This window comes from Ovis aries, chromosome 4 (genome assembly GCF_016772045.2).
Source record: "Ovis aries strain OAR_USU_Benz2616 breed Rambouillet chromosome 4, ARS-UI_Ramb_v3.0, whole genome shotgun sequence".
Taxonomy (NCBI): Eukaryota; Metazoa; Chordata; class Mammalia; order Artiodactyla; family Bovidae; genus Ovis; species Ovis aries.
In genome coordinates this window covers 90,920,576-90,929,630 of record NC_056057.1, presented here as the reverse complement: position 1 = coordinate 90,929,630, position 9,055 = coordinate 90,920,576, and positions in this window count along the sequence as shown.

Genomic DNA, 9,055 nt, shown 5'->3' with positions numbered 1-9,055 from the left:
TAATCTTAAATTTGTATGGACTTAATACTATAGCACCAAAAGAGATGAAGAAAACTCTTACAGAATTGAAAGGAAAAATAGACAAATTCCAAAAATACTGAAAAAACATTAACATAAATTCTTCTTGTAAGTAATAGAAAAGAAAAGCAAACAATCAACAGAAAAAACATAATTAACAGATGTGGAACACTGTCCCTAACAATAAAACAGTATACTCTATTTCTACCTACTAGAAATACTTTATATAAAAGTCCATCTATGGTTCACAAAACCAGTCTCTACAGATTTATCATGATGAAACTAACATACCAGTCAGTCCCTTACATATGAACAAATTCCATCTGAGAGCACAGTCATAGGTCCAATGAGTCTGTAAGTGCAACAAAGTTAGCCTAGGTACCTGACTAACACAATCGGCTATATATTACGGTACTGTAATAGGTCTTAAAGTATTTTTCACATTAAAAAAACAAACAAACATAAAAAACAAACACAAAAAATAAAGAAAACATTTTTAATCTTACAGTATGAAAGTGAAGTTGCTCAGTCGTGTCAGACTCTCTGCAACCCCATGGACTGTAGCCTACCAGGCTCCTCTGTCCATGGGATTTTCCAGGCAATAGTACTGGAGTGGGTTGCCATTTCCTTCTCCAGGAAGTCTTTCCAAACCTGAGATTGAACCCAGGTCTCCTGCATTGCAGGCAGACTCTTTACCATCTAAGCCACCACCTTGAAAATACAGTAGTACAGTACAACAGCTGGCATACAGAGGCTGGCATTGAGTGAATAGGCAAGAGGAGTTACTGACTGGAGGAGGGAGAAAAGAAAGAAAGGGAAAGGAAGTCATTCAGTCAGGTCTGACTTTTTGCAACCCCATGGACTGTAGCCTACCAGGTTCCTCTGTCTATGGGATTTTCCAGGCAAGAATACTGGAGTAGGTTGCCATTTCCTTCTCCAGGAAATCTTCCCAACCCAAGTCTGCTGCATTGTAAGCAGATGCTTTACTGTCTGAGCCACCAGAGAAGTCCAGGAGGCAGGAGAGAAGGTGGGAAATGGTAGAGCTGAAGGATCATCAGCAATAGGAAAAGGAGGGCAATCTGCAATTTCACTCATGCTTGATATTGATGGCACAGGTTCTGGTTCCTTCAATTCTGGATTCAATTCTATCTACCCTCTGGAAAAGCAATCCAGAAATGTCTGGATAGTAGCTCTTTGATTTTTTTTTTTCTTATCATAGATGATATGGTAGCGCTGGATTGCCTTCTGAAGTGTTGTTGCAAACTTTGTGTACCATTCTGCCTTCAGGTCCTGCTCCTCAAAAACTAACATTGCCTCAACAGATAAAAAAAAATTGCTTGCCATTTCCTGCATTGTGAATCCCTTTGGCTCTTCAATCACTTCTTCTTCCTCTTGTCTCTCTTCATTCTTTCTCTTTCTCAACTCCATCAGGTCTTCCTCATTGGTAAGCTCTTCCCATTTCACAACAAGGAGTTCTTCTTGCACTTCTAGCTCCAGTTTTTGGCTGAGGGTCACAAAGATACTGAAGACTTTTTTAAAGGGTAATGGCTGTAACCTAATGCTAAGCAAAGTCAATGGTTTTTATGGCCTTGTAGATACTATAGTCCTTCCAAAATTGCAACAGGGTTCTTCCTGATTTGTCACTCACCTTTACTGGCTGATGAAAAGTGTGATGTAAATAATATTTCTTGAAAGTTGCTATAACTCCCTGGTCTGTAGGTTTGATGAGTGAGGTAGTATTTGGTGGAAGATGAACTACTCTGATGATGGGATGAAAGTTGTCCATGAACGGGGGTTGGCCTGGAGCACTGACAAGAAGCAAAAGAATGTTGAATGGGATGTCCTCCCCCAAGCGATGTTTCTCTACCTCTGAGATAAACTGTGGAAAAATAAATCTTAGAAAATGACCTGTGTGACCCAGGATTTGGGGTTGCTCTTCCACATAATAGGAAGAGAGACCTTTTCTATGTTCTTGGGTTCTCTAAGTGATAAACTAAGAGAGCCTTCAGCTTCATATCGCTGGAAGCACTGCCATCAAACAACAGAGTTAGCTTATCCTTTGCTACCTTATAGTCTGTCACTAACTTTTCCTCCTTATTGATATAACTTCAGTCTGGCATCCTCTTCCAGTGTAGTCCTAGCTCATCCACATTAAAAAGCTTTTTGGGTAAATACATGCCTTCATCAATACTTTCTCAAAGACTTTCAGGAAATTCTCAGGCATCTACCATATCTGCACTCACTGTCTCACTACTTACTTTTATGTTGTGAAGTTTGACTCTAGCCTTGAACTAATGAAACCAGTCATGGCTGACATTAAAAGATGCACCCTCTGATTCTTCACTGTGTTTCTTTTTCAAGTCTTCATTCAGGCTTTTATCTTTCTCTTAAATCAGCATTAAGTTGAGCAGGACTCAACACTGATGCTGACTCTGCATCCACACACTGATAAATTTCTCTACCTTCTCCATCATTTTTCCATGTTCCTTCTATATTATTGTTGACATCACTGGCACAGCACACTTTACACGTTCAGTGATTTTGTCTTGCTGTTCAGAATCATGCTGATGGTTGAACAATTCATTTTATGAGTGACATCTACCATCTATTCCCATCACTCGACTCAATAATCTTTACTCTTGTTTTCATTGTCATCACTTGGTGCTTCTTAGCAGTACCAGCTTCATGACCACTGCCCTCACATTTGCTTCTGGACATTTTGGGCTTGAAATAAACATACTATACTACTGTACTATACAGTATTGTAAAGTAAAGTACACAAAAGCACAATTATAGAGAACGCATGGACATGACAATGTATGCCAGACACATGAACCAACTTATGTGATTGGACATGTCAGTGCATGTTCACATCTTTGAAAGTTTCCCAACCTAAAGGTTCATTGGTAGGGGACTTACTGTATAACATACAGAATATTTTCTTTGATTATAGTGGAGTTAGAAATGATCAAAAATATATATAACAAAAATTACCAACTTTTAGATACTTAAGTACCACACTTCTAAACACCTGCAAAACCAAAGAATTAGTCATAATAGTAATTAGGAAGTATTTTAAACATGGAATACCAAAACATGTGGGAAATACAGAAGGCAGTGCTTAGGAGGAATTATGTAGGCTTACTTTTAAGTATTAGAAAAGAAGAAAGGCTGAATAATAATACTTTACTAGTTTACATCAAGAACCAAGGAAAGGAATGACATACTAAAATTTGCCAATAAAAACTAGATAAAACTGAAAAAGAAATCAATTAAATAAAAAATAAACACATAACAGAGAACGTCAAGAACATTAAAACTGTTCTTTAAAAAGGCTAACAAGATGATGAACCTCCAGAAACACTACTCAAGGAAAAAAACAAAGGAATACACAGAACAACAACATCACAAAAGAAAATCGGCAATATTACATACCCCCAAAACATTAAAAAAAATAGTAAGAACAACTTTATGTCAATAAATTAAAAAATTTAGAGGAAGTGACTGGACAAATTTGTTTCAAAACTCAACTTTTAAAATATCAATAGTCTGTTAAAGTAGATGAATCCATAATTTTAAAATTTAAAAAAAAGTTCTAGGTGGAAACATAACATGGAACAAGAATGTTCATGATCATTATGTCTATTCAACGTAGTACTGGATGGTCTATAAGGCAGTAGAATAAGGCAATAAATAGTAAACATACTTCCCAATTCAAAATTTTGTTCTGGATTTATGTATAAAATCATGCTATTTGCAAATAATAGATTTCTCTTTGTCATTTCTAATATTTGCAACTTACGGCATCTTCCACTAGCTTCCATTTTCTAATCTTAAACCTAGGTACTGGGTCTTCTACAGGACTACCCAGAAAACAGTATGTGTCTCCTGAGGTTAGAGGTGGCATCGTTGACCAGAAAGTCTAAAGGCAGAGAGATCAGATGGCTGTGCCAAATGAGTGAAATGAGCATAGCAGAAGTTACTGTCATGTTAGACATCACTTACATCTCTAGAGTTTGCTCCTGGTAAGAAGGCATGAGTTTTTCTGTGGATCAATAGAGGAATATGTGAGAGAAAGTAGACAGAACCCTCTGTAAATTTTCTCACATTGAAAACAATAATAAGAACACTACATTATGTTTACCATGGGATTAGTGGATGGATAAATAGAGGGGTGCAAGGAGATCCAACCAGTCCACTCTGAAGGAGATCAGTCCTAGGTGTTCTTTGGAAGGAATGATGCTAAAGCTGAAATTCCAGTACTTTGGCCACCTCATGTGAAGAGTTGACTCATTGGAAAAGACTCTGATGCTGGGAGGGATTGGGGGCAGGAGGAAAAGGGGACGACAGAGGATGAGATGGCTGGATGGCATCACCAACTCGATGGACGTGGGTTTGGGTGAACTCCGGGAGTTGGTGATGGACAAGGGAGGCCTGGCGTGCTGCAATTCATGGGGTTGCAAAGAGTCGGACACAACTGCGTGACTGAACTGGACTGAAATAGAGGGCTAGATAGGCAGGCAAGTAGGTAGGTATATAGATGTAATTTTCTCTCAGGAGCTCTATGATGTTAGTTCTATCTATTAGCATACCTCTTCCAGATGACAAAACTGAGAGACATTAAGTAACCTTCCCAAAGTCACATGGCTAGTAAGTGGTAGAACGAGGATTTGAACTCAGACAGCCAAGTTCAAGACCTTCTTTAGCACCACGCTTTGCAACATAAACAAAAAAAATTCTAGGTAAAGTACATCTCCAAAAAACTAGGAGGTGGTTAGAGGAAAGGTTGAATCCAGAGAAAATTACACCTCTACATCGCAGAAACCTATGAAAGAGCACATGAAAGAAAGAGCTTTAAATATCTATCAGCTCAGAAACAGAAAGTTAACCTGGCAGAATCAAGTAAGTATATTTATTTGACACCGACACCCCCCCCCTCCATTTTATCCCTCTGCCTTTCTCTAGTTTGACCCTAGAGGGGTTTGGAACTTCTAGTTCCAGAAATAAAATATTATTCTTTTACTTTCATTTATTCACTTAAAATACTTTTTAAAAAAATAGAATCACAGTTTTTAAAAAAAAACAGCTTAACTCATATTTTTCAGACTATTCTCTTATTCTGATTTCACTGTAAGAAGGATTCACACCATTTCTTTTAGTTCATTATAATTTTCAAATTTCTAGTCTCTGCAGGTGTGTGTCCTCTGTTACACAAAGGATCAAATGCTCATATTTGGAAACACACGATAAAAAAGAAGAGACCTTAATTGTTGCTTTCCTCCTAACAGTTTTTTTTCTTGCCAAACCAATTAAGTAAACAAACTGTAGTTTCTACCCTAAAAATAAAAACACACATTTACAGTTGCCCAAATATGTTTTCCTTTTCTTACATAAAAGGAAATACTCAGAGGATTTAATTATAACAAGACTTGACATTTGTGGCATAAATATGATAGGTTAGTTAATGTTTGTGTACTTTCTTTAAACACAGAAACAAATTAAAGAATCCAGCAAGCTGGCTTGAATGCTGTATGGTAGCTGACAAGCTGGAAGCATGCCACATGGATACTATAATTGTTGCAATTAGCTAACACCTCTTGGACAAAAATTTTGTGTTTCCTTATGCAATTTTTTTAACGCAGAGGAGACATATTGGGAAAATTAAGACAGTCTTATGGAAGTGATAACTGTTAAAAGAAAAGAAAGATTAAGACCAGCCTATATGGTGAAACTGCAAGAATCTTCAAGAGGGCCTAAAATATTGCTTTCAAAGGAATAATACTGAAGGGCCTCAGCAGCAGCTTTCACATTAGCCTAGAGTCATTTTAAACTTACAAAGTTCAACTGAGGAGGCAGGTGCGGGGCAGACAAAGACTGGAAGGATCCTGTTGAGACATGATCACAGCAGGATAGTTACTAAGAATAAGAGCAAGAATATTATCAAAAAAGAGTTTTCCAAAGGAACAATTTTCCAAATTCTGATGGAACATCAGCCAAAGTATTATATTTTACCCTCTAAGTCTAAATTTGATCTATTTGATCTACCACTTTTCACAGAGAGAATATTTTTTAAAAGCATTTCCCACTTTTTCTTGCTTCTGAAGTCAGTTCTACAAGGGGTTAACAAAAATCTAAATAGTGCTTCTAAAATGAACAGCTTCACAGATTCACTTGGCTGATGGATTCACAAAATGGTAACAGAGCAACAAAACTCATTCCTCCACCAATACTATGTTCTTTTGCACTTTCTTTTGCCAGTATATACTATCATGAACAGTTACTTCAGCTTGGAATTAGAACACATTTAGTTTGAGCTGAATCTCAGTTTAGATGTTTCTCCCTCTAGGAATCTTCTCATGATTCTTCCAAATATTAGACAGAATCCTCAACACTCCCCAAACTATAGGACTTGTGCTAGGACACATTGAAAGTGAAAGTGTTATTCACTCAGCCGTGTCCAACTCTTTGTGACGCCATAAACTGTAGCCCACCAAGCCCTTCTGTCCATGGAATTCTCCAGGCAAGAACACTGGAGTGTTCCTTCCCTAGGGGATCTTCCCAACCCAGGGATTGAATCTGGGTCTCCCACAGTGCAGGCATATTCTCTACCATTGAGCCACCATGGAAGTCCACGCTAGAACATATTAGAAGAATCTAAATGTTTAATGTTCTTAATATGTTTCCATAGTATCCTATATTTCTCCTCTCATAGTACATACTTAGCATGCACTGTATTGAATTCACTTATTTTTCTTCCTGTGCTAATCTTATAAAATCTATGAAAGCAGAAGACCTGCCTTTACTGTTCACTGTTACTTCCCCAAAGCTCAGTGCAAAGCCTGACACCACAATGACAACATTGAAAATACATGGATGGAAACAATAGCTAAGCTAAGATAGAGCATACACAAAAACTCACATAGTGAAGCTTTGACTCAGGACATATATATGGATTTTGGACAGCACTATAAAAAAAAAACAAGAACAAGCCAACAAAAGCAGCAGAAATCAGGGAGGAGTAGTGGTTAACCAAAAAAAAAAAAAAAAAAGTAGGAAATAACAGCAAAACTTACAAACAAGGAACATTCACTAGAAAGTAATTTCGTATGCAAGTTAAAAGCTGTACAAGTTACTTTGTCACAATTTTAGAAATATCCAATAAAGCCATCTCTTCCATGAAGGAAGTCACAAACCAGAAATTTTAGAACTCAGAACAAAGATGGTGAGACAAAAGAGGAAATAAAGTGTGAGCTGATAGTGCTTGGGAAAGAAGTTAGAGGGAATAAAAACAATGACGGAAATGAAGGAACACAAATAACAGAAAGCGATGGAAGTTCTGAAGGAACACAAAGAAGAGAAACTGATGCAAATATAGTAAGTGAAAGAGTGAATACAAATTTGTGTCAAACTTGAAAGAAATGGAGTTAAGGAAAATTGAGAAGAATCAGAGAGACTATATTTAAAAAGAAGTCAGGCAAACCAAGCCAATATAGAATAACTGGAGTCTCCAAAGAGGAAAAAAAAGACAAAACTATATATTCAAATATTCCATTCTAGAAAACTCTCATTTTCTGAAACTAGCAGAGTGTATCATAGCAGTAGAAGTGAGCCAGAATGACCAATAATAAGCTATATCCCAGTCAAGTTATTAAACCTTGACAATACAGAAACAAGCAGGAGAAAGTGGGGGAAGGGAGAGAACAAAGCAAGCTTCAGATTTCTCTGCAGCAACGGATAATAACAGAATAGAGTGAAAGAATATCCAAAATATCATCAAAGAAAGAAAAGCTCAGGGTTTATTATACACACAAATGTATAATAATTATATAAATATTGTTTCCATGAATATTCTTAAGTATCTACTTAGAAAACTGTTATAAAAATCATTTTTTCAAAAAGTCAGATTGATTGACTGAGATCAACTAATTATATTGATAGAATTGAGACTAAAATAAAAATGGAGATTAAAGTGGCTTGACCACATAATTTCTATTTTCATTGCTCTTTATTTCCTCCCGCATCTTTGTTTTCATCTGAAAAAGTTTCCCTGCTGCCTGAATAAAACCCTTTAACATCTTTTTGTGCCATGTTACTGACAGATACTCACAGTTTTTGTTCACCAAAAAATTTATTAATTTAACTTTCATTCTCAGTGAATTCTTTCACTCAATAGAGGATTTCCGGTTGGCATTTTGAAGTTGCTACTCCATTACCTTTAAGACCACAATTCTTTTTTCTAGCAAGAAATCACCTGCCGGTGATCACTGTTGCTCTCAAGATAATCTTTTTTGTTGTTGTTGTTGTTAATTCAGCTGCACTTCGCATTTTCTTGCATCTTTTGAAGTATTATATTCCCTATCGACTCCTTCTCTCAACAATCCTATTAAATTAGAATGACTCACTTGTGTACTTTACATTCTCTTACTTATTTTCAGTTTTGACTTGTCCATGTTCTTTCTGGACATGTTCTTCTGACCTATCTATTAGTTCACAAATGCTGTCCCCATCTATATCTAATATATTGAGAAATCTTTACTGGTTATTCTAAATCTTATTACATTTGTTGGCCTTAAAATAATTTCTTTCTTATGGGTCCAGTTCTCTACAAAATTAAGTTCATATGTTATCTCCTTTCATTTATTTGGGGGGGAGGGGCTCTCTGATGGCTCCACTATCTGGAGACCTATGGGTCTTTTCCATTGCTTATTTCTGCTGGGCTCTTTTCACCCTGTTTCTTCTCCTTGTGCACCATGACATCCTGAATATTTTATTATGATGTTACCAGACATTGTATTTGCAAAATTTATTGTATAAATAATTTTATTTGAGGCTCAAAATGATGTGAGGTTTCACCAGAAGTAATTCATCTTTGGTTTCTGCTAGGGAGGAGAAGGGGATGACAGAGGATGAGATGGTTGGATGGCATCACTGACTCAATGGACATGAGTCTGAGCAAGCTCCAAGAGTTGCTGATGGACAGGGAAGCCTGGAGTGCTGCAGCCCACAGGGTCACAAAGAGCTGGATATGACCGAGTAA